Consider the following 22283-nt stretch of genomic DNA (forward strand, 5'->3'; position numbering starts at 1 on the left):
TTTCCTGTCTTTCTGCTGTTGCTACTTGCAGTTATAATGGTCTGGTATATCCATTTACTAAAGTGACTCGAGACTTATGTTTTAGGAATCTAGAATACCAAGATGGCATGCTTAAAAAAATATATTTTTGTATGATTGCAACCTGGTGATTCAGCCTTTTTTATATTACATATTGAATAAATGCATGAGCACACTAAGAAATATTAACAGCATGTCTTGCTTATGTCAAAGTATGTAAATGTACATCCAGCCACTGGGAGCAAAAAATACCTAAAAGGTAGGGACAGGTGTTCTTCCTATGAGGGACTGGTTCAGAGAATGACACATGACCCAATGGGGATCAAGATAATAGCTTTAGTATTTAGTAGATGATTTGGCAATAGTTGGACAGGATGATGTAGATTGGATTTGAAGCCAGGACAGGCCTCCTAGGCCTGCCCCAAAGCAAGAAAACCCACACCTTCATGGCTTTTGCATCCCGGTCCAGGTGGGCAGCTGGATCTCCCTGCTCAGGACTTCAGAAGAGTAGAAGGAGGAGGAGCACATCCTGAGCTGTTTATAGCATAAGAGTGAGAGGGTCCTGGCACAGTCTACTGATGATGACAGAGGTGGCACAAGAAAGGAGAAAGTGGGGCCTGGGTTTTGGTTTTTGTTGTTCAGTTTGTTTTTGCTGTTGAGGCCCAGTATCCCCAGCCTTGGGCAGTGCAGACCTAAAAAACCCAGCAAGCTATCACCAATCATATTAGCTCTTTCCTTTGATGAAGAGTAAGCAAGGGAGAGGCTTACAGTTTCCATTACATGACTGATCCTCCTGAAAAGCGAGATACCACGTGAGGAGGGAAACATGGCCCATTTCACATGCATTTGACAAAAGATGGGGTCATTAAAGAGACAGTTTTAATTATGGACATTCTTAAGGATGTAGAGGGGAGGAATGTGGGCAAGTATATTACTTTAGCCTACATCTTGACAACAGCCATTAGTCAGCCACTATGACATTTGGAGGAGAAATGAGGAAAATAACCATTACCATGTTGTCATAAGCTGTTTGGTGGCCACTAAAAAGTAATCTTATGGTTTGACCTCCTCCACCAAATAACAGACTGGCTTCTTCCTTCATTCTACTCACTGCCTCCCCTTCCACACCCAGCCCTGAGACCACATTCTCTCCTCAGCTCAAACTAAGGTCAAACTTCTAGCCACGTTGGTGATGTCTGTTGGTTCATTTCCTACAGAAGGAAAATGGTAACTGAGGAGTTTTGTGGCTTGTACTTCCTGGTGTTATGAATAAAGCACTTATGTGCTTAGTTCCTTTTAGGCCAAGCCAATTGTCTTTCAGGCCCAAGATACAATTTGCCTCACTGCATACATGTCCCAAAGGCAATAAATATCCTAGCCCAGTTTTCTAAATCAACTGACTGCTAGAGACCAATATCACCTGGAAAGCTTTCCTGCCACACGTACCACTTCATATGGGAGAGGGGCAGTGCAGGGGTGCAGCATGTCACATGTGAGGCCCCAAGTCTTAGGTTGTCTCCACGAATGAATGATGAATGTGACTGCCTTCATCAGAAGTGTGGCTTTAGCCAAGCTCAGGATGAGAGCAGAGGCTTAGGTGACTAAACAAGCTAGCTGACCCATGCCAGCAGAGCAGCCACCACTCAGCTGGCTCCTCCTCTGCCTGCTGACACATCCAAACACTCTCCTCATTGCCTTGGCAGAGGTGTAAGCCCTTAGATGTGGCTACTACAGGGAGCTGTGGAGTCCTGGATGAAGACCTGGCCCAGATTCTGGTTCTGCACATAAGTAGACTTGCAAGATGAGGATAAGTGAGAATTTTTTCTTAAAAAATGTATACATGATTCCAGCTATGGTGGACTAGTTTATAATAAACCAAACCTCCCACATTGAACAACTAAAAACTTGGATATAATATTAAAAGTACTTGTTTGGAGGCAGCAGAGAGTTGAGAAGGTAACAAGAATTTGAGGGGCCATGATCCAAGGCAGAAGAAAAACAGAGATGAACCTACATTTGGTCCAGCCTTTCTCCTTGATGGATTTCTAGATTCCAAAGCAGCAACCTAAGGGCCTAAACACTGACTGGTAAAAAAAAAACAAAAAAAAAAAAACAGACAAAACCAGGAGAAAGTGATGGTCAGAAGTCTGAGATATGCTAGCTGTAGTTTAAAGTGTTCTCATAAAGCTAAGTGGAAGGAAAAAAATTAGACCTCACAGCTGACCAATGAGGAGAAGCCTTGGACAACACCACTGGCTTTGGGAATGACTGTTGCAGGGATACACCCTAGGAGTAAAGGTAAACCAGAGACAGACCAGCCAGGACAAAGGCTGGGCTCAGCTACTGACCAGAATAGGATGACCTCTCCCTCTTTAGCAGCCTGCACGAAGCACAAGTGAAGCCTAGGAAGGGAAGACTGGTCCAGAGCTTCAAGTTCTCTCCAACATTTATCAAATACAATGTCAGGGATTTATTTTTTTCTTTTTTTTAATTTAAATTCAATAGCCAACATATAGTACATCATTAGTTTTTGATGTAGTGTTCAGTGATTCACTAATTGGACATAACACCCAGTGCTCATCACATTACATGCCCACCCTAATGCCCATCACCCAGTTACCCCATCCCCCCACCCACATCCCTTTCCACAACTCTCAGTTTGTTTCCTTGAGCCAAGAGCCTCTCATGGTTTGTTTCCCTCTCTGATTTCTTCCCGTTCAATTTTCCCTCCCTTCCCTTAGGATCCTCTGCACTATTTCTTATATTCCACATATGAGTGAAACCATATGATAATTTTCTTTCTCTTATTCACTTATTTCACTTAGCATAATCCCCTCCAGTTCCATCCATGTCAATGTAAAAGGTAGGTATTTATCCTTTCTGATGGCTAAGTAATATTCCATTGTATATATGAACCACATCTTTATCCATTCATTTGTTGAAGACTATCTCGGCTCCTTCCACAGTTTGGCTCTTGTGGACATTGCTGCTATGAACATTGAGGTGTAGGTTCCCCTTCTTTTCACTACAGCTGTATCTTTGGGGTAAATACCCAGTAGTGCAATTGTTGGGCCATAGGGTAGCTCTATTTTTAACTTCTTGAGGAACCTCCATACTGTTTTCCAGAGTGGCTGTACCAACTTACATTCCCACCAACAGTGTAAGAGGGTTTCCCTTTCTCCACATCCTTGCCAACATTTGTTGTTCTCTGTCTTATTAATTTTAACCACTCTAACTGGTATAAGATGGTATCTCATTGTGGTTTTGATTTGTATTTCCCTGATGACAAGTGACGTGGAGCATTTTTCATGTATCTGTTGGCCATTTGGATATCTTCTTTGGAGAAGTGTCTATTCATGTCTTCTGCCCATATCCTGACTGGATTATTTGGTTTTTTGGTGTTGAGTTTGAGAAATTCTTTATAGATCTTGGATACCAGCCCTTTATCTGTTATGTCATTTGCAAATATCTGCTCCCATTCCGTAAGTTGCTTTTTAGTTTTGTTGAATGTTTCCTTTACTGTGAAGAAGTTTTTATCTTAATGAAGTCCCAATAGTTCATTTTTGCTTTTGTTTCCCTTGCCTTTAGAAATGTGTCTTGCAAGAAGTTGCTGCGGCTGAGGTCAAAGAGGTTACTGCCTCTTTGGAGGTGTTATCCTCCAGGAATTTGATGGATTCCTGTCTCACACTTAGGTCTTTCATCCATTTTGAGTTTATCTTTGTGCATGGTGTAAGAGAATGGTCCAGTTTCATCCTTCTGCATGTGGCTGTCCAAGTTTTTCTAGCACCATTTATTGAAGAGACTGTCTTTTTTCCATTGGATATTGTCAGGCATTTAATAAAAATTATTTAGCATACCAAGAGACAAAAAATATTACAATACACAAGTTCTAAAAAACAGTCCCACAGAAAGTCCAGGTAACAGAATTGTCAAAAAAGAACTTTAAAAAAACTGTGATAAATATGCTCTAGAAAACAGAAGAGGAAGAATTCCAGCACACAGTTAAAATCAATTTAAGAAAGAATTAAATGCAGATTCTATACTGAAAAATAAAGGAACTGAAAAGAAAAGGGTTGAGACGCAGATGAGAATTGCTGCATTGGAAGAAAGATCAATAGAAATTAAACTGAGGCACAGAGAGGAAAAAGATGGAAAACACAGAAAGAACATAAGGAACATGCCACACAGAGAAGAAGTACAACATACCTTTTGATAAATCTCAGAAGTAGAGGGAGGAGAGATTGTGGCAGAAACATTACTTATAGAAATAATGGCCAGGGGTATCTGGGTGGCTCAGTCAGTTAAGCATCTGCCTTTGGCTCAGGTCATGATCCCAGGGTCCTGGGATCGAGCCCCGCATCAGGCTTCTTGCTCAGTGGGGAGCCTGCTTCTCCCTCTCCCACTGCCCCTGCTTGTGTTCCCTCTCTGGCTGTCTCTCTCTGTCAAATAAATAAAAATAAAATCTTTAAAAAATAATAATAATAATGGCCAAAACCTTTTCAAAAGTGATATAAGCAGAGAAACATAACAAAGGAAACCACATCCAGCCCATTATAGTAAATAGAGCAAATAGGGAAAATTAAAAAAAAAATCAGTAAGGATATAGATTTAAATGAGACAATTAGCAAACTTGACTTACTGAACACATATGGAATATTGCAGAGTATACATGCTTTCTGAGCTCAGGTGGAAATTTAGAAAATTAAATGTAAAAGCAAAAGTAAAAGTGTGGGGTCATAAAACAAGTCTTAGTAAATTTCAAAGGTCTTAAACCAAAGAGTATATGTTTTCTGATCACAGTGGAATTAAGCTAGAAGTCAGTATAAAAAATATAACTAATAAAATCTCCTAATGTTTGCAAATTGAATAATATACTCTTAAAATCCTCTTGGTCAAAGTAGAAATCACAATGGAAACTAGAAATTGTGTAGAACAAAGTAGTAGTAAAAAATACATTGAAAATCCTGAGATACAGAGCTGCCTGGCTTGCTCAATCAGTAGAGCATGCAACTCTTCATCTCAGGGTTGTGAGTTCAAGCCCCAGGTTGGGTGCAGAGATTACTTTAAAAAGAAAATCTTTAAAAAAAAAAAAAAGTAGTGAGATACCATAAAGCCATACTCAGAGGAAACTGTATGGCCTAAAATGGATATTTGAGAAAAAGAGTAAAGTAAAATTAATGAACAACTACAGAAGTTAGGAAAAGAAGAACAAATTAAACCCAAAGAAAGGACACAGATGGGAAAAACAAAACTGATAGAAATTGGTGAAATGGAAAACTAGCATACAACACAAAAATCTAGAAAGCCAAAAGTTGTTTCTAGAAAGGAAGAAAGGAGGTGTAGAAGACACACATGATCAGTATTAGGACTGCAAAAAAAGAACATCCCTACAGATTTTAGAACACGAAAAAAAAAAGTTCATATTATGAACAACATTTTAAAACAACTTATCAATATAATACAGGAAGAAGATGAAAATATGAATAGTTTCATAACATTTCATAAAGAAAACATTAAATAAATAGAATATATAAAAATGAAACTCCCTTGAGGAAAGTACAGACTTCACTGGTGAAATCTACCAAATACTGCATAGAGAACACCAATCTTACACAAACTCTGCCAGCATACTTAAAAAGAGGAATTCTTCGGCGCCTGGGTGGCTCAGTTGGTTAAGCGACTGCCTTCGGCTCAGGTCATGATCCTGGAGTCCTGGGATCGAGTCCCACATCGGACTCCCTGCTCAGCAGGGAGTCTGCTTCTCCCTCTGATCCTCCCCCGTCTCGTGCTCTCTCTCTGTCTCATTCTCTCTCTCAAATAAATAAATAAAATAAATAAAATAAATAAAATAAAATAAATAAATAAATAAATAAATAAATAAATAAATAAAAAGAGGAATTCTTCCTAAATCATTTTATGAGGCCAGCATAACCTTGATACCAGAAACTGGAAAAAGCCATCTAAAAAAAGGAAATTTGTAGACCAATGTCAGCTGTACAAGTTGGTATAAAATATTTAACAAAATATTAGAAAACCAAATCAAGTCATACAAAAGGAGGATACTATGTCATTATTACCAGCTTGAGTTTATTTCTAAAATGCAATGTTAACATTCAAAATTAATAAATGTAATCTTCCACATTGTTAGAATAAAGAGAAAGTTATATGACTCTATAATAGATGCAAAAGGAGCATTTGAAAAAAAATTCAATACCATTATGACAGAAAACAAAAAGTGTTAACAAATTAGAAACATAATGAAACTTCCTTAATACAGCAACAACAAAAAAGGTGTATATGAAAATCCAGAACAAACATGACATGTAATAGTGAAGTATTGTGTTTTCACCTGAGATCAGATACCTACTATTAAGTATTACTCTAAAACACAATAAAGCAAAGAAATGTAAAGAATAAAAACAAAAGGAAGAATAAGAAGTCATTATTCATAGAATACATGAAGTTATACATATAAAATATATTAAAATTTACTTACAAACTATTAAAATTAATAAGTGAATTTTAGCTGAGTCAATGGGTGCAAAGTCAACATAAGCAGTAAACATCAAAAAATGAAATTTTAATGAATTAACTGCTGATACATACAACAACATGGTTTGACCTCAGAGTAATTATGCTCAGTGAAAGTAGCTCAACAGAATACAGAGAATATGAGTTCATTTAGATAAAATTCTAGAAAGGTCAAACTAATTGAAAATGACAGAAAGCAGATCAGTGGTTCCCTGAGGACAGACTGACAAATGGGAAGCAACATGAGGGAAGGGTTAAAAAAGGACATAAGGACACTTTGGGGTATGAGGAATACAAAAGAGCAGAAAGAAAGAAGACTAAAGAAAAATGAATAGAGTCTCAAAGACCCGTGGGACATTATCAAACAGTTTAACATATACGTACCTGGACCCCAGGAGGAAAAAACTGTGAGAATGAAGCAGAAAAAGTATTTAAAAAAATAATGGCAAAAATCTTCCTAAATTTGATGAAAAATGTCAATTCTCAGATCCAAGAAATTCTTTTTCTTATTCTGAGATCCAAGAAATTTTTGTTCTTTTTTTTCATCCCTGATATTGGTCATTTGTGTCTTCTACCCCTCCTTTCTTCCTTTCTAGAAACAGTTTTGACTTTCTAAATTTTCATACTGAATGTTAATTTTCTGTTTCACTGATTTCTTTCTTTCTTTCTGTTTCATTATTCCTGCCTGTTTCAACCCCCAAACAGAAGGAAATACAAAGAAAGCATACCTAGATATATCATAGTGAAAGTGCTAAAAAGAGAAAGAGAAAATCTCAAAAAGCAGGAAGAGGGAGGGGAAAAGACACATTATTTGAAAGAAAAAAAAAAAAACATTCAAATGACAGCTGACTTCACACATGAAAGATAGGAACTAAAGACAATTGAACAATAGATTTACCGTGCTGGAAGGACAGGGCAGGGGAAGACTGTCAACCCAGAGTTAAATATCCAGTGAGAATACCTTTCAAAACGAGGGCAAACTAAAGACATCTTCAAACAAAATAAAAACTGAAAGAAAATTATCTCTAGCAGACCAGTACTATGAGAAATATTAAAGAATGTTCTGGGGCACCTGGGTGGCTCAGTCAGTTAAATGTCTGCCTTCAGTTCAGGTCATGATCCCAGGGTCCTGGGATCGAACCCCACATTGGGCTCCCTGCTCAGTGGGGAATCTGCTTCTCCCTCCCCCTGCTCTTGTGCTCTCTTGCTCTCTCTCAAATAAATAAATAAAATCTCAAAAAAGAATGTTCCTCAAGCTGAAGGAAACTGATACCAGATAGAAACTTAGATCCACAGGAAAACATGAAGAGCCTGAGACATGGTAAATGTGTAGGTAAATATAAAATCAATTAGAGGGTTTTTTGTTATAATTTCCTTAAAACACAACTAACAAAGAAAAATATATGTGAAGTTTACAATGTACGCAGAACTATTACAATAATGGCACAAATGGCAGAGAAGAGTGTTAAAGGGATTTGACTGTTGCAAGGTGATGGTGTTTGTAAAATGGAAAGGAAGATGTATCAGGCCGGATGTGAAGTACAAAGTGGGAACTGATACAGTGTTGATAATGGAAGAGTGTGTATTATTAGCCATCGAGGAACCACCTAAAAAATTACATAAAAGAGATATAGCTAGGAAACACATATAGGAAATACAAACAATTTTTACAATTCAAAAATGAAAAGACAAACAACCCCATTAAAATATGGGCAAAAAAATTGCACAGTGCTTTACAAAAGAAAAAATATATATGTCCAATATATGAAAGGTGTTTGACATCATTAGTCATCAGGAAGATACAGATGAAACCACAATGAGATACCAGCACACATCCACTAGAATAGATAAAATGAAAAATATGAAAATGACTCTGTGGGTGAGGATATGGAATACCTAGAATGCTCACTCTGCTGGCAGAAAGTATGTTGGAGCAACCATTTTGGGAAAAAAGAATTGTTAGATCCCTAATTCCTTATAAATTATGATCCAGAGATCCCACTCCTAATGAAATAGAAATGAAAAAAAGTTGATGAAAATACTTTTTAAAATATTCATAATAGCTTTATGCCTAATGGCCCCAAACTGGAAACTTCTCAAATGCTTATCAATGGTGGAATGGATAAATAGTAATATATTCATATGATGGACTATTATACAGTAATAAAGATAAATATTGACTGAGAGAAGCCAGACACAAAACAATCCACAATAAATTATTCCATTAATATAAATTTCTGTATCAGGCAAAACTATTATTTGGCATTGGAACTCATGACTGTGCTTAGCACTGAGGAAATGTGAGATATAGTCTAAGCAGAGAAATAAAGAGGTTTCTGGATATTGAGAGTGTTCTACTCCTTGAGCTAGTGAGAAGCCACATGAGTGTGTTCACTGTGAAAATTCATTGAGCCCCAAACTGCTGATTTGTATAGTTTTATGTTTAGGTTTTACTCTGACATAATAGTTAATACAATTGGCAACCACCGCAATAATCACTATATCAGGCAAACATCATGAGTGGATGCTAAGCTGAGTGAGGTGACATCATGAGGAGGAAAAGGATTTTTGTAGTCTCCAGGTATCTCCTCATAACATATTATTAATTGCAAAGGGAAAAATAGTAATTTGGCAGTAGATAAAACTGATAGATGCCGCCTCACCAAGTGACCAAAGTTAACTTGTGAGTTCATTTGCTAAGGCTGCCATAAATAAGTACCAAGACTGGGTGGCTTAAACACCTGAAATTAATTTTCTCACAGTTCTGGAGGCTAGAAGTCCAAGATCAAGGTGTCAACACAGTTCATTCCTTCTGAGGGCCATGAGGGAAGAATCTGTTCTTCCAGGACACTCTCCTTAGCTTGTAGATGGTTGTTCTCTCCCTGTGTGTTCACATCATCTTCCTTCTATATGTGTCTGTATTCAAATTTCTCTTCTTATAAAGATACCAGTCTTAATGAATAGTTACCACCTTAATGATCACATTTTAATTTGATTACCTCTGTAAAGATCCTGTCTCCAAATACAGTTACATTCTAAGATATTGAGAGTTAGGACTTTAACATATGAATAAGGGGGTACACAATACAGCCCATAACAGCATGTAGCAATAACAAGACAATTGGATAGCATCTGCCTCGTGATATAATAAATTGAAATGGGCATAGTTTCACGTTTGTGACATTCTCACCAAAAATCCATAACCTGAATGTCATCATGACAACAAAATCAGAAAAATCCAAATTGGAGCCCTTTGACAAAATAACTGAATTGTACTCAAAAGTCTCAAGGTTATAAAAGACAAAGACCAAGGAACCATTCCAGAATGAAGGAAGCTACACAAATACATAACTAAATGTAAAGTGTGACACCAGTTTGGCTCCTGGTCCAGGTAAAGGAAATAATCAGCAAAATCTGAAGGAAGTTCATAATTTAGATAATAGAATAATGTTAACCTCCTGATTTTACTAATGGTGATGTGGTATCAGAGGAAAATACCCTCGATTTTAGGAAATACACACTGAAGTATTTAGACACAAATCTGAGGTATCTTGAAGAGTTTATAGAAATTCCTTGTATCATTTGTGCAACTTTTTTGTAAATCTAGAATTATTTTGCAATTTAAAAATTAACAGAAGGAGGGGGTAGGAGCAAGATGGCGGAGGAGTAGGAGACCTAAATTTCATCTGGTCCCAGGAATTCAGCTAGATAGGGATCAAACCATTCTGAACACCTACAAACTCAACAGGAGATCAAAGAAAAGAATAGCAGAAACTCTCTGAACAGAAAAGTGACCACTTTTTGGAAGGTAGGACATGTTGAGAAGTGAATCTGAGGTGATATTCGGGAAGATAGACGGCATGGGAAGGGGCCTCTGTCAGCCGCTACCGTCAAGGGATAGAACAGCAGAGCACAAAATTGGAACATTTAGAAGTCAGCTCCGCTGAGGGACGTGGCTCCAGTGGCTAAGCAGGGGGTGGAACTCTCACTGGGACAGTGTGGTATCAGGACACTCGGGGTCACAGAAAGACCAGGGGTGCCTGAGTGCGGCAGAGCTCCCAGGTATCCAAGCAGCCAAGCCGGCTGCAGAGAAGGAGCTGAGGAGTGGGCTCGCAGCTCGGGGTTGCCATAAACCATGATCCGCGGCACAGTCGGGCCACTGCTCTTCCAGGAGGGACCCAACAAGCAGCAGATCCGGGGAGACTCCCCTTCCTCCCCCGGGAGGAGCGGCGCGGGAGGGCACGGCAGGGATCTGCTGGGTTTGGAGACTCCACATGGGGTTGTAAGCCAGAGAGAGAAACGCGCAGTCACAGGCTGGGTGAGCACACAGTGAGGACAGAGACTGGGGAGACGGGAGTGATTGACTGCTTTTCTCTGGGGGTTCACTGAAGAGTGGGGCCCTAGGTTCTCGGCTCCTCCAGGGCAGAGATTGGGAGGATGTCATTTTCACTCTCATCCTCCAAAACTGTATGGAAAGCTTGCAGGGAACGAAAGCTCCCGAGAGCAAACCCGAGCAGATTACTTACCCCAGACCGGCAAGGGCAGGGCAATTCCGCCTCCAGCAAAGACATTTGGGAACCACGGCAACAGGCCCCTCCCCGAGAAGAACAGCAAGAACAGCCAGCCAAGACCAAGTTTAGCGATCAATGAGAACGGCAAAAATCCAGCGCTAGGGGAATACTGCACATAGAATTCATGGCTTTTTTCCCATGATTCTTTAGTCTTTCAAAGTTAATATTTTTTTAACTTTTTTCTCTTTTTTTAATTTCTCTTTTTCACTTTTTCAACCAAAAACTTAACAATCCCTTTTTAAAAAAATTCTTTTTTATTTTTCATTTTTAGAATCATATTCTATCCCTTCATCCCTTCATAGTAGTTAACCTTATTTTTGGTATATATATATATATATATATATATATATATATATATATATATATATATGTTGTTCTCTCTTTAAAATTTTGGGATACAGTTTCTTCTAACAGACCAAAATATACCCTAAATCTCTAGTGTATGGTTTTGTTCTACTCTCCTGCCTGATCACATTCTCTCCCTTTACATTTTCCTTTTTTTTTTAAATCCTCTTCTTTCTTTTTTCAACCAACTTCTTATCTTATCAATTCCTTTTATAAAATCTTTAAATTTTCATCTTTACAATCATATTCCATCCCTTCATTGTATTAACTCTTATTTTTGAACATATATAAGTTTTCCTTTCTTTAAAATTTTGGGAGGAACTTTCTTCTAACAGACCAAAATACACCCAAAATCTAGTGTGTGGCACTGATCTATGCACCAGCCTGATCATATTTGATCATATTCTGTTTTTTGTTTTGTTTTGTTTTGTTCTGTTTTTGTTTGTTTGTTTTCTTTTTCTTTTCTTTTTTTTTCCTTTTCCTTCCTTTCCCTTTCTTTTTCTCCAGTTTCAGGTCTCTTCTAATTTATTTAGTATATATTTCTCTGGGGACGTTTTTACCCTGTTAGCATTTTGTTCTCTCATTCATCTATTCTCCTCTGGACAAAATGACAAGACAGAAAAAATCACCTCAACAAAAAGAACATGAGGTAGTACCGACTGCCAGGGACCTACTCAATACAGACATTAGTACGATGTCGGAACTAGAGTTCAGAATGATGACTTTAAAGATATTACCGGGGCTTGAAAAAAGCATGGAAGTTATTAGAGAAACCATTTCTGGAGAAATAAAAGAACTAAAATCTAATCAAGTTGAAATCAAAAAGGCTATTAATGAGGTGCAATCAAATATGGAGGCTCTAACTGCTAGATTAAATGAGGCAGAAGAGTGAATTGGTGATATAGAAGACCAAATGATGGAAAATAAAGAAGCTGAGAAAAAGAGACATAAACAACTACTGGATCACAAGGGCAGAATTTGAGAGATAAGCGATACCATAAGGCAAAACAATATTAGAATAATTGGGATCCCAAAAGAAGAAGAAAGAGAGAGGGGGGCAGAAGGTCTATTGGAGCCAATTATAGCAGAGACCTTCCCTAATTTGGGAAAGGAAACAGGCATCAAAATCCAGGAAGCACAGAGAACCCCTCTCAAAATCAATAAAAATAGGTCAACAACTTGACATCTAATAGTAAAACTTACGAGTCTCAGAGACAAAGGAAAAATCCTGAAAGCGGCTCAGGAGAAGAGACATGTAACCTACACCAGTAGAAATATTAGATTGCCAACAGACCTATCCACAGAGACCTGACAGGCCAGAAAGGACTGGAATGATATATTCAGAGCACTAAACGAAAAAATTTTGCAGCCAAAAATACTATATCCAGAAGGGCTGTCATTGAAAATAGAAGGAGAGAGAAAAAGCTTCCAGGACAAACAAAAACTAAAGGAATTTGCAAACACGAAACCAGCTCTACAAGAAATCTAGAAAGGGGTCCTCTAAGCAAAGAGAGAGCCTAAAAGCAACATAGACCAGAAAGGAACACAGACAATATACAGTAACAGTCACCTTACAGGCAATACAATGGCACTAAATTCCTATCTTTCAACAGGTACCCTAAATGTAAATGTGCTAAATGCCCCAATCAAAAACACAGGCTATCAGATTAGATAAAAAAACAAGACCCATCAATATGCTGTCTGCAAGAGACTCATTTTAGACCCATAGACACCCCGAGATTGAAAGTAAAGGGGTGGAAAACAATTTACCATCCTAATGGACACCAAAAGAAAGCTGGGGTGGCAATACTTATATCAGACAAATTAGATTTTAAACCAAAGACTGTAATAAGAGATGAGGAAGGACACTATATCCTACTTAAAGGGTCTGTCCAACGAGAAGATCTAACAATTGTAAATATCTGTGCCCCTAACATGGGAGCACCAAATTACATAAGGCAATTAATAGCAAACGCAAAGAAACACATCAACAACAATACAATAATAATGGGGGACTTTAAAACCTCCCTCACTGAAATGGACAGATCATCTAAGCAAAAGGTCAACTAGGAAGTAAAGACTTTAAATGACACACTGGAACAAATGCACTTCACAGATATATTCAGAACATTCCATCCCAAAGCAACAGAATACACATTCTTCTCTAGTGCCCATGGAACATTCTCCAGAATAGATCATATCCTAGGTCAAAAATCAGGTCTCAACTGGTACCAAAAGATTGGGATGATTCCCTGCCTATTTTCAAACCAAAATGCTTTGAAACCAGAACTCAGTCACAAGAGGAAAGTCGGAAAAAACTCGAATACATGGAGGATAAAGAACATCCTACTAAAGAATGAATGGGTCAACCGGGAAATTAAAGAAGAATTTAAAAAATTCATGGAAAGAAATGAAAATGAAAACACAACTATTCAAAATCTTTGGGATACAGCAAAGGCAGTCCTAAGAGGAAAGTATATAGCAATACAAGCCTTTCTCAAGAAACAAGAAAGGTCTCAAATACAAAACCTAAACCTACACCTAAAGGAGCTAGAGAAAGAACAGCAGATAAAACCTAAACCCAGCAGGAGAGGAGAAATAATAAACATCAGAGCAGAAATCAATGAAATAGAAACTAAAAGAACAGTAGAACAGAACAATGAAACTAGGAGCTGGTTCTTTGAAAGAATGAACAAGATTGATAAGCCCCTGGCCAGACTTATCAAAAAGAAAAGAGAAATGACCCAAATCAACAAAATCATGAATGAAAGAGGAGAGATCACAACCAACACCAAAGAAATACAAACAATTATAAGAACATAATATGAGCAACTCTATGCCAGCAAATTAGATGATCCGGAAGAAATGAATGCATTCCTAGAGAAGTATCAACTACCAAAACTGAACCAGGAAGAAATAGAAAACCTGAACAGACCCACAACCACTAAGGAAATTGAAGCAGTCATCAAAAATATCCCAACAAACAAAAGCCCAGGGCCAGATGGCTTCCCAGGGGAATTCTACCAAACATTAAAGAAGAATTAATACCTATCCTTCTGAAACTGTTCCAAATAATAGAAATGGAAGGAAAACTTCCAAACTCATTTTATGAGGCCACCATTACCTTGATTCCCAAACCACACAAAGACCCCATGAAAAAGGAGAATTACAGACCAATATCCCTGATGAACATGGATGCAACAATTCTCACCAAAATACTAGCCAATAGGATCCAACAGTACATTAAAAGGATTATTCACCACGACCAAGTGGGATTTATCCCTCGGCTGCAAGGTTGGTTCAACACCTGCAAATCAGTCAGTGTGATACAATACATTAACAAAAGAAAGAACAAGACCATATGGTCCTCTCAATAGATGCAGAAAAAGCATTTGACAAAGTACAGCATCCTTTCTTGATCCAAACTCTTCACAATGTAGGCATAGAGGGTACCTACTTCAATATCCTAAAAGCCATTCATGAAAAACCAACAAGGAATATCATTCTCAATGAGAAAAAACTGAGAGCTTTCCCCCTAAGGTCCGGAAGATGGCAGGGATGCCCACTATCACCACTGCTATTCAACATAGTATTAGAAGTCCTAGCCACAGCAATCAGACAACAAAAAGAAATAAAAGGCATCCAAATCGGCAAAGAAGAAGTCAAACTCTCACTCTTTGCAGATGATATTGAAATTTTATGTGGAAAACCCAAAAGACTCCACCCCAAAACTGCTAGAACTCATACAGGAATTCAGTAAAGTGGCAGGATATAAAATCAATGCACAGAAATCAGTGCCATTCCTATACACCAACAACAAGACAGAAGAAAGAGAAATTAAGGAGTCGATCCCATTTACAATTGCACCCAAAACCATAAGATACCTAGGAATAAAACTAACCAAAGAGGCAAAGGATCTGTACTCAGAAAACTATAAAATTCTCATGAAAGACATTGAGGAAGACACAAAGAAATGGACAAACGTTCCATGCTCATGGATTGGAAGAACAAATATTGTGAAGATGTCAATGCTACCTAGAGCAATCTACACATTTAATGCAATTCCTATCAAAATACCATCCACTTTCTTCAAAGAAATAGAACAAATAATCCTAAAATTTGTCTGGAATCACAAAAGACCCCAATAGCCAGAGGAATGTTGAAGAAGAAAAGCAAAACTGGTGGCATCACATTTCCGGACTTCCAGCTCTACTACAAAGCTGTCATCATCAAGACAGTATGGTACTGGCACAAAAAGAGACACATAGATCAATGGAACTGAATAGAGAGCCTAGAAATGGACCCTCAACTCTATGGTCAACTAATCTCAGACAAAGCAGGAAAGAATATCCAATGGAAAAAAGACAGTCTCTTCAACAAATGGTGTTGGGAAAATTGGACAGCCACATGTAGAAGAATGAAACTGGACCACTTCCTTACACCACACACAAAAATAGGCTCAAAATGGTTGAAAGACCTCAATGTGAGACAGGAGTCCATCCAAATCCTAAAGGAGAACACAGGCAGCAACCTTTCGACCTCAGCCACAGCAACTTCTTCCTAGAAACATCACCAAAGGCAAGAGAAGCAAGGGCAAAAAATGACTATTAGGACCTCATCAGGATAAAAGGCTTCTGCACAGCAAAAGAAACAGTCAACAAAACCAAAAGACAACCGACAGAATGGGAGAAGATATTTGCAAATGACATATCAGATAAAGGGCTAGTATCCAAAATCTATAAAGAACTTATTAAACTCCACACCCAAAGAACAAAGAATCCAATCAAGAAATGGGCAGAAGCCATGAACAGATATTTTTCCAAAGAAGACATCCAAATGGCCAAAGACATGTATCATATGACAACAGATGTGCCCCGACTTGGAGGCAAGGAAATCCAAATCAAAACCTCAGTGAGATACCACCTCCCACCAGTCAGAATGGCTAAAATTAACAAGTCAGGAAATGACAGATGTTGGTGGGATGTGGAGAAAGGGGAACGCTCGTACACTGTTGGTGGGAAGGCAAGCTGATGAAGCCACTCTGGAAACAGTATGGAGGTTCCTCAAAAAGTTGAAAATAGAGCTACCATACGACCCAGCAATTGCACTACTGGGTATTTATCCCAAAGATACAAATGTAGGGATCTGAAGGGGTATGTGCACCCCAATGTTTATAGCAGCAATGTCCACAATAACCAAACTATGGAAAGAGCCAAGATGTCCATCGACAGATGAATGGATAAAGATGTGGTATATATAGACAATGGAATATTATGCAGCCATGAAAAAGAATGAAATCTTGCCATTTGCAATGACGTGGATGGAACTGGAGGGTATTATGCTGAGCGAAATAAGTCAAACAGAGAAAGACATGTATCATATGACCTCACTGATATGAGGAATTCTTTTTTTTTTAAATTTTTTTATTGTTATGTTAATCCCCATACATTACATCATTAGTTTTAGATATAGTGTTCCATGATTCATTGTTTGGGCATAACACCCAGTGCTCCATGCAGAACGTGCCCTCCTCAATACCCATCACCAGGCTAACCCATCCTCCCACCCCCCTCCCCTCTAGAACCCTCAGTTTGTTTTTCAGAGTCCATTGTCTCTCATTGTTCTTCTCCCCCTCCGATTTCCCCCCCTTCATTCTTCCCCTCCTGCTACATTCTTCTTCTTCTTTTTTTCTTTCTTAACATATATTGCATTATTTGTTTCAGAGGTACAGATCTGAGATTCAACAGTCTTGCACAATTCACAGCGCTTACCGAACACATACCCTCCCCAGTGTCCATCACCCAGTCACCCCGTCCCTCCCACCCCACCCCCCATTCCAGCAACCCTCAGTTTGTTTCCTGAGATTAAGAATTCCTGATATGAGGAATTCTTAATCTCAGGAAACAAACAGGTTTGCTGGAGTGGTGGGGGGTGGGAGGGATGGGATGGCTGGGTGGTAGACATTGGGGAGGGTATGTGCTAGGGTGCGTGCTGTGAATTGTGTAAGACTAATGAATCACAGAACTGTATGTTAAAAAAAAAAAAGATAGCAGGAAGGGAAAAATGAAGCAGGGAAATCAGTGGGGGAGAAGAATCATGAGAGACGATGGACTCTGAGAAACAAACTGAGGGTTCTAGAGGGGAAGGGGTGGGGGATGGGTATTAAAGAGGGCACGTATTGAATGGAACACTGGGTGTTATATGCAAACAATGAATCATGGAACACTACATAAAAACTAATGATGTAATGTATGGTGATTAACATAACATAATAAAATAAAATAAAAAATAAAATAAAGCAAACTTTAAGATTTCCCAGGAAAAGATGGTGGAGGAGTAGGGGACCCTATTCCAACTGGTCCCTGGAATTGAACTGGATATCAACAGATCACTCTGAACACCCACAAAATCAGCCTGAGATTTAAGACGATAGATCTGGATCTCTACAAACAGAATATCACAGGCGGTTGGTTTCTAGGTATGAAGCTGGGAGTTGTGATTCTGTGGGCAGATATCGGAGGATAAACAGAAGAGGGAGGGAGCCTGGCCATTGGGATCCTACACTGCCAGTGAGGGATAGCCGCCCATGCTGGGGACAGGGCACAGACTCGCAGATCGGTAGCAATGGAGAAATGACTTTAGGGCAGCCCCCGGGACTGAAGCCAGAGTGGCGGGGCTGTCCGTGCAAACTGGGGGCAACTGGCGGTTTTAGAAGCACAAAGGGCAAAGATGTGCCCCGACTTGGAGGCAAGGACTGGGAGCGCAGCTGAGGGGTGCACAACCCAGGACACTCCAGTTTATAGCAGCACAGACAGAAATGGAGATAGTGTGGCTTGGAGAGCTCACTGAAGAACAGACTGCAATCTCTGCTCTGAGGCAGAGGGTTGGAAATGGTCTCTTCTGCTCTGACTCTCAGAAGAGACACGGAAAGCCACCAGGGAAAGCCACCAGAGAACAAAAGCCCCAAAAAAACAGTTTTCACTGAGCCCATCCCCCACCACAGGGGGCAGGGCAACTCTGCCCAAACAGGGTTGCCTGAGTAACAGCGGGACAGGCCCCTCCCCCAGAAGACAGGCTGGGAAAACAAGACACCAGCAACCCTAAGGTCCCTATAAACAGGTGCATCTTGTTTGGGTTGTGGTAAATAATTTGGAGTCTATACATTCCCTCAACCACCCTTCAACAGAATGACTAGGAGGAGGAACCCCCAAAATAGAAAAGACTCAGAGATTATGACTATGCCACAGATTTACAAATGGATTAAGATATAACCAAGATGGCAGAGATGGAATTCAGGCTAGCAACTCTGAAGACAATAGCTAGAATGGAGAAATCAATTAATGGCAACACAGAGTCTCTAAGGGCAGAAATGAAAGCTGAATTGGCAGAACTTAAAAATGCTATACATGAGATCCAGTCTAATCTAGATAATCTAACAGCTAGGGTAAGCGAGGCAGAAGAATGAATTAGTGACCTAGAAGACCATCTAATAGACAAAAGGGGAAAGAGGAGGCCAGGGAAAAACAACTCAGAATCCATGAAAACAGAATCAGAGAAATAAGTGACACCATGAAGTGTTCCAATGTCAGAATTATTGGAATCCCTGAGGGGGTGGAGAGAGAGAGGACTAGAAGATATGTTTGAGCAAACCATAGCTGAGAACTTCCCTAATCAGGGAATGAAACAAACATTCGAGTCCTAGACGCAGAGAGGACCCCTCCCGAGATCAAGGAAAACAGGCCAACACCCCGGCATGTAATAATAAAACTCGCAAATCTTAGAACCAAGGAAACCATCTTAAGGGCAGTTAGGGAGAAGAGATTCCTTATGTACAGAGGAAGGAACATCAGAATAACATCAGACCTATCCACAGAGACCTGGCAAGCCAGAAAGGCCTGGCAAGACATATTCAGGGTACTGAACAAGAAGAACATGCAGCCAAGAATAGTTTATCTGGCAAGGGTGTCATTTAGAATGGATGGAGAGATGCAGAGCTTCCAAGTCTGGCAGAAACTGAGAGAATATGTGACCATTAAGCTGGCCTTGCAAGAAATATAAAGGGGTGTTCTATAAAAGAAGAAAGACCCCAAGAGTGATCTACAACAGAAATTTACAGGGACAATCTATAAAAACAACGTCTTCACAGGCAACGTGATGACAATAAATTCATATCTTTCAATAATCACTCTCAACGTGAACGACCTAAATGCTCCCATAAAATGGCACAGGGTTGCAGATTGAATAAAAAGACAGGACCCATCCATATGCTGTCTACAGGAGACTCATTTTGAATCTAAAGATACATCCAGACTGAAAGTGAAGGGATGGAGATCCATCTTCCATGCCAATGGACCTCAGAAGAAAGCTGGGCTAGCAATTCTTATATCAGACAAAGTAGATTTTAAACTAAAGACTGTAGTTAGAGACACAGAAGGACACTATATCATTCTTAAAGGATCTATCCAGCAAGAAGATCTAACAATTGTGAATATCTATGCCCCCAACATGGGAGCAGCCATCTACATAAGCCAACTGTTAACCAAAATAAAGAGTCATATTGATAACAATACATTAATTGTAGGAGACCTCAATACTCCACTCTCAGCAATGGACAGATCATCTAAGCAGAAAATCAACAAAGAAACCAGAGCTTTGACTGACACACTGGACCAGATGGACCTCATAGATATATACAGAACATTCCACCCAAAAACAACAGAATACTCATTCTTGTCGAGTGCACATGAAACTTTCTCCGGAATAGACCACATACTGGGTCACAAATCAGGTCTCAACCAATACCAAAAGATTGAGATTATTCCCTGCATATTCTCAGACCATTATGCTTTAAAACTGAAACTCAATCACAAGAAAAAATTTGGCAGAAATTCAAACACTTGGAAGCTAAAGACCACTCTGTTCAAGAATGTTTGGGTCAACCAGGAAATCAAAGAACTTAAACAATTCATGGAAACCAATGAGAATGAAAACACATCGGTCCAAAACCTATGGGATACTGCAAAGGCGGTCCTAAGGGGGAAATACATAGCCATCCAAGCCTCACTCAAAAAAATAGAAAAATCCCAAATTCACCAACTAACTCTATACCTTAAAGAACTAGAGAAAAAGCAACAAACGACGCCTAAGCCATGCATTAGAAGAGAAATAATTAAAATTAGAGCAGAGATCAATGAATTAGAAAACAGAAACACAGTAGATCAGATCAACGAAACTAGAAGTTGGTTCTTTGAAAGAATTAATAAGATCGATAAACCACTGGCCAGCCTTATCCAAAAGAAAAGAGAAAGGACCCAAATTAATAAAATTATGAATAAAAGGGGAGAGATCATGACTAACACCAAGGAAATAGAAACAATTATTAGAAATTATTATCAACAACTATATGCCAATAAGCTGAGCAACCTGGATGAAATGGATGCCTTCCCAGAAACCTATAAACTCCCAAGACTGAAACAGGAAGAAATTGAAAACCCGAATAGGCCAATAACCAGTAACGAGATTGAAGCAGTGATCAGACCTCCCAAAAAACAAGAGTCCAGGGCCTGATGGATTCCCTGGGGAATTCCACCAAACATTCAAAGAAGAAATTATACCTATTCTCCTGAAGCTGTTTCAAAAAATAGAACAGAAGGAAAGCTTCCAGACTCATTCTATGAGGCCAGCATTACCTTAATCCCCAAACCAGGCAAAGAACCCATCAAAAAGGAGAATTTCAGACCGATATCCCTGATGAATATGGATTCCAAAATCCTCAACAAAATCCTAGCTAATAGGATCCAACAATACATTAAAAGGATCATCCACCACGACAAGTGGGATTTATCCCTGGCATGCAAGGTGGTTCAACATTCGCAAATCAATCAATGTGATAGAACACACTAATAAGAGGAGGGAGAAGAACCATATGGTCCTCTCAATTGATGCAGAAAAAGCATTTGACAAAATATAGCATCCTTTCCTGATTAAAACTCTTCAGAGTATAGGGATAGAGGGAACATTCCTCAAGTTCATAAAATCCATCTATGAAAAATCCACAGCAAATATCATCCTCAATGGGGAAAAGCTGAGAGCCTTTCCCTTAAGATGAGGAACACATCAAGGATGCCCACTCTCACCACTGTTGTTCAACATAGTACTAGAAGTCCTAGCAACAGCAATCAGACAACAAAAAGAAATAAAAGATATTCAAATTGGCAAAGAAGAAGTCAAACTCTCTCTTTTCACAGATGACATGATACTTTATGTGGAAAACCCAAAAGACTCCACCCCCATATTACTAGAACTCATCCAGCAATTCAGTAATGTGGCAGGATACAAAATCAATGCACAGAAATCAGTTGCTTTCTTACACACTAACAATGCAACAGTAGAAAAAGAAATTAGAGAATCGATTCCATTTACAATAGCACCAAAAACCATAAGATACCTCAGAATAAACCTAACCAAAGAGGTGAAAGATCTATACTCTAGGAACTATAGAACACTCATGAAAGAAATTGAAGAAGACACAAAAAGATGGAAAAATATTCCATGCTCATGGATAAGAAGAGTAAACATTGTTAAAATGTCTATGCTACCCAGAGCAATCTATACCTTCAATGCCATCCTGATCAAAATTCCAATGACATTTTTCAAAGTGCTGGAACAAACAATCCTAAAATTTGTATGGAATCAGAAAAGTCCCCGAATTGCCAAGGAAATGTTGAAAAACAAAAACAAAGGTGGGGGCATCACGTTGCCCGATTTCAAGCTATATTACAAAGCAGTGATCAGCAAGACAGCATGGTACTGGCACAA

Source organism: Halichoerus grypus, chromosome 10 (genome assembly GCF_964656455.1).
Source record: "Halichoerus grypus chromosome 10, mHalGry1.hap1.1, whole genome shotgun sequence".
Taxonomy (NCBI): Eukaryota; Metazoa; Chordata; class Mammalia; order Carnivora; family Phocidae; genus Halichoerus; species Halichoerus grypus.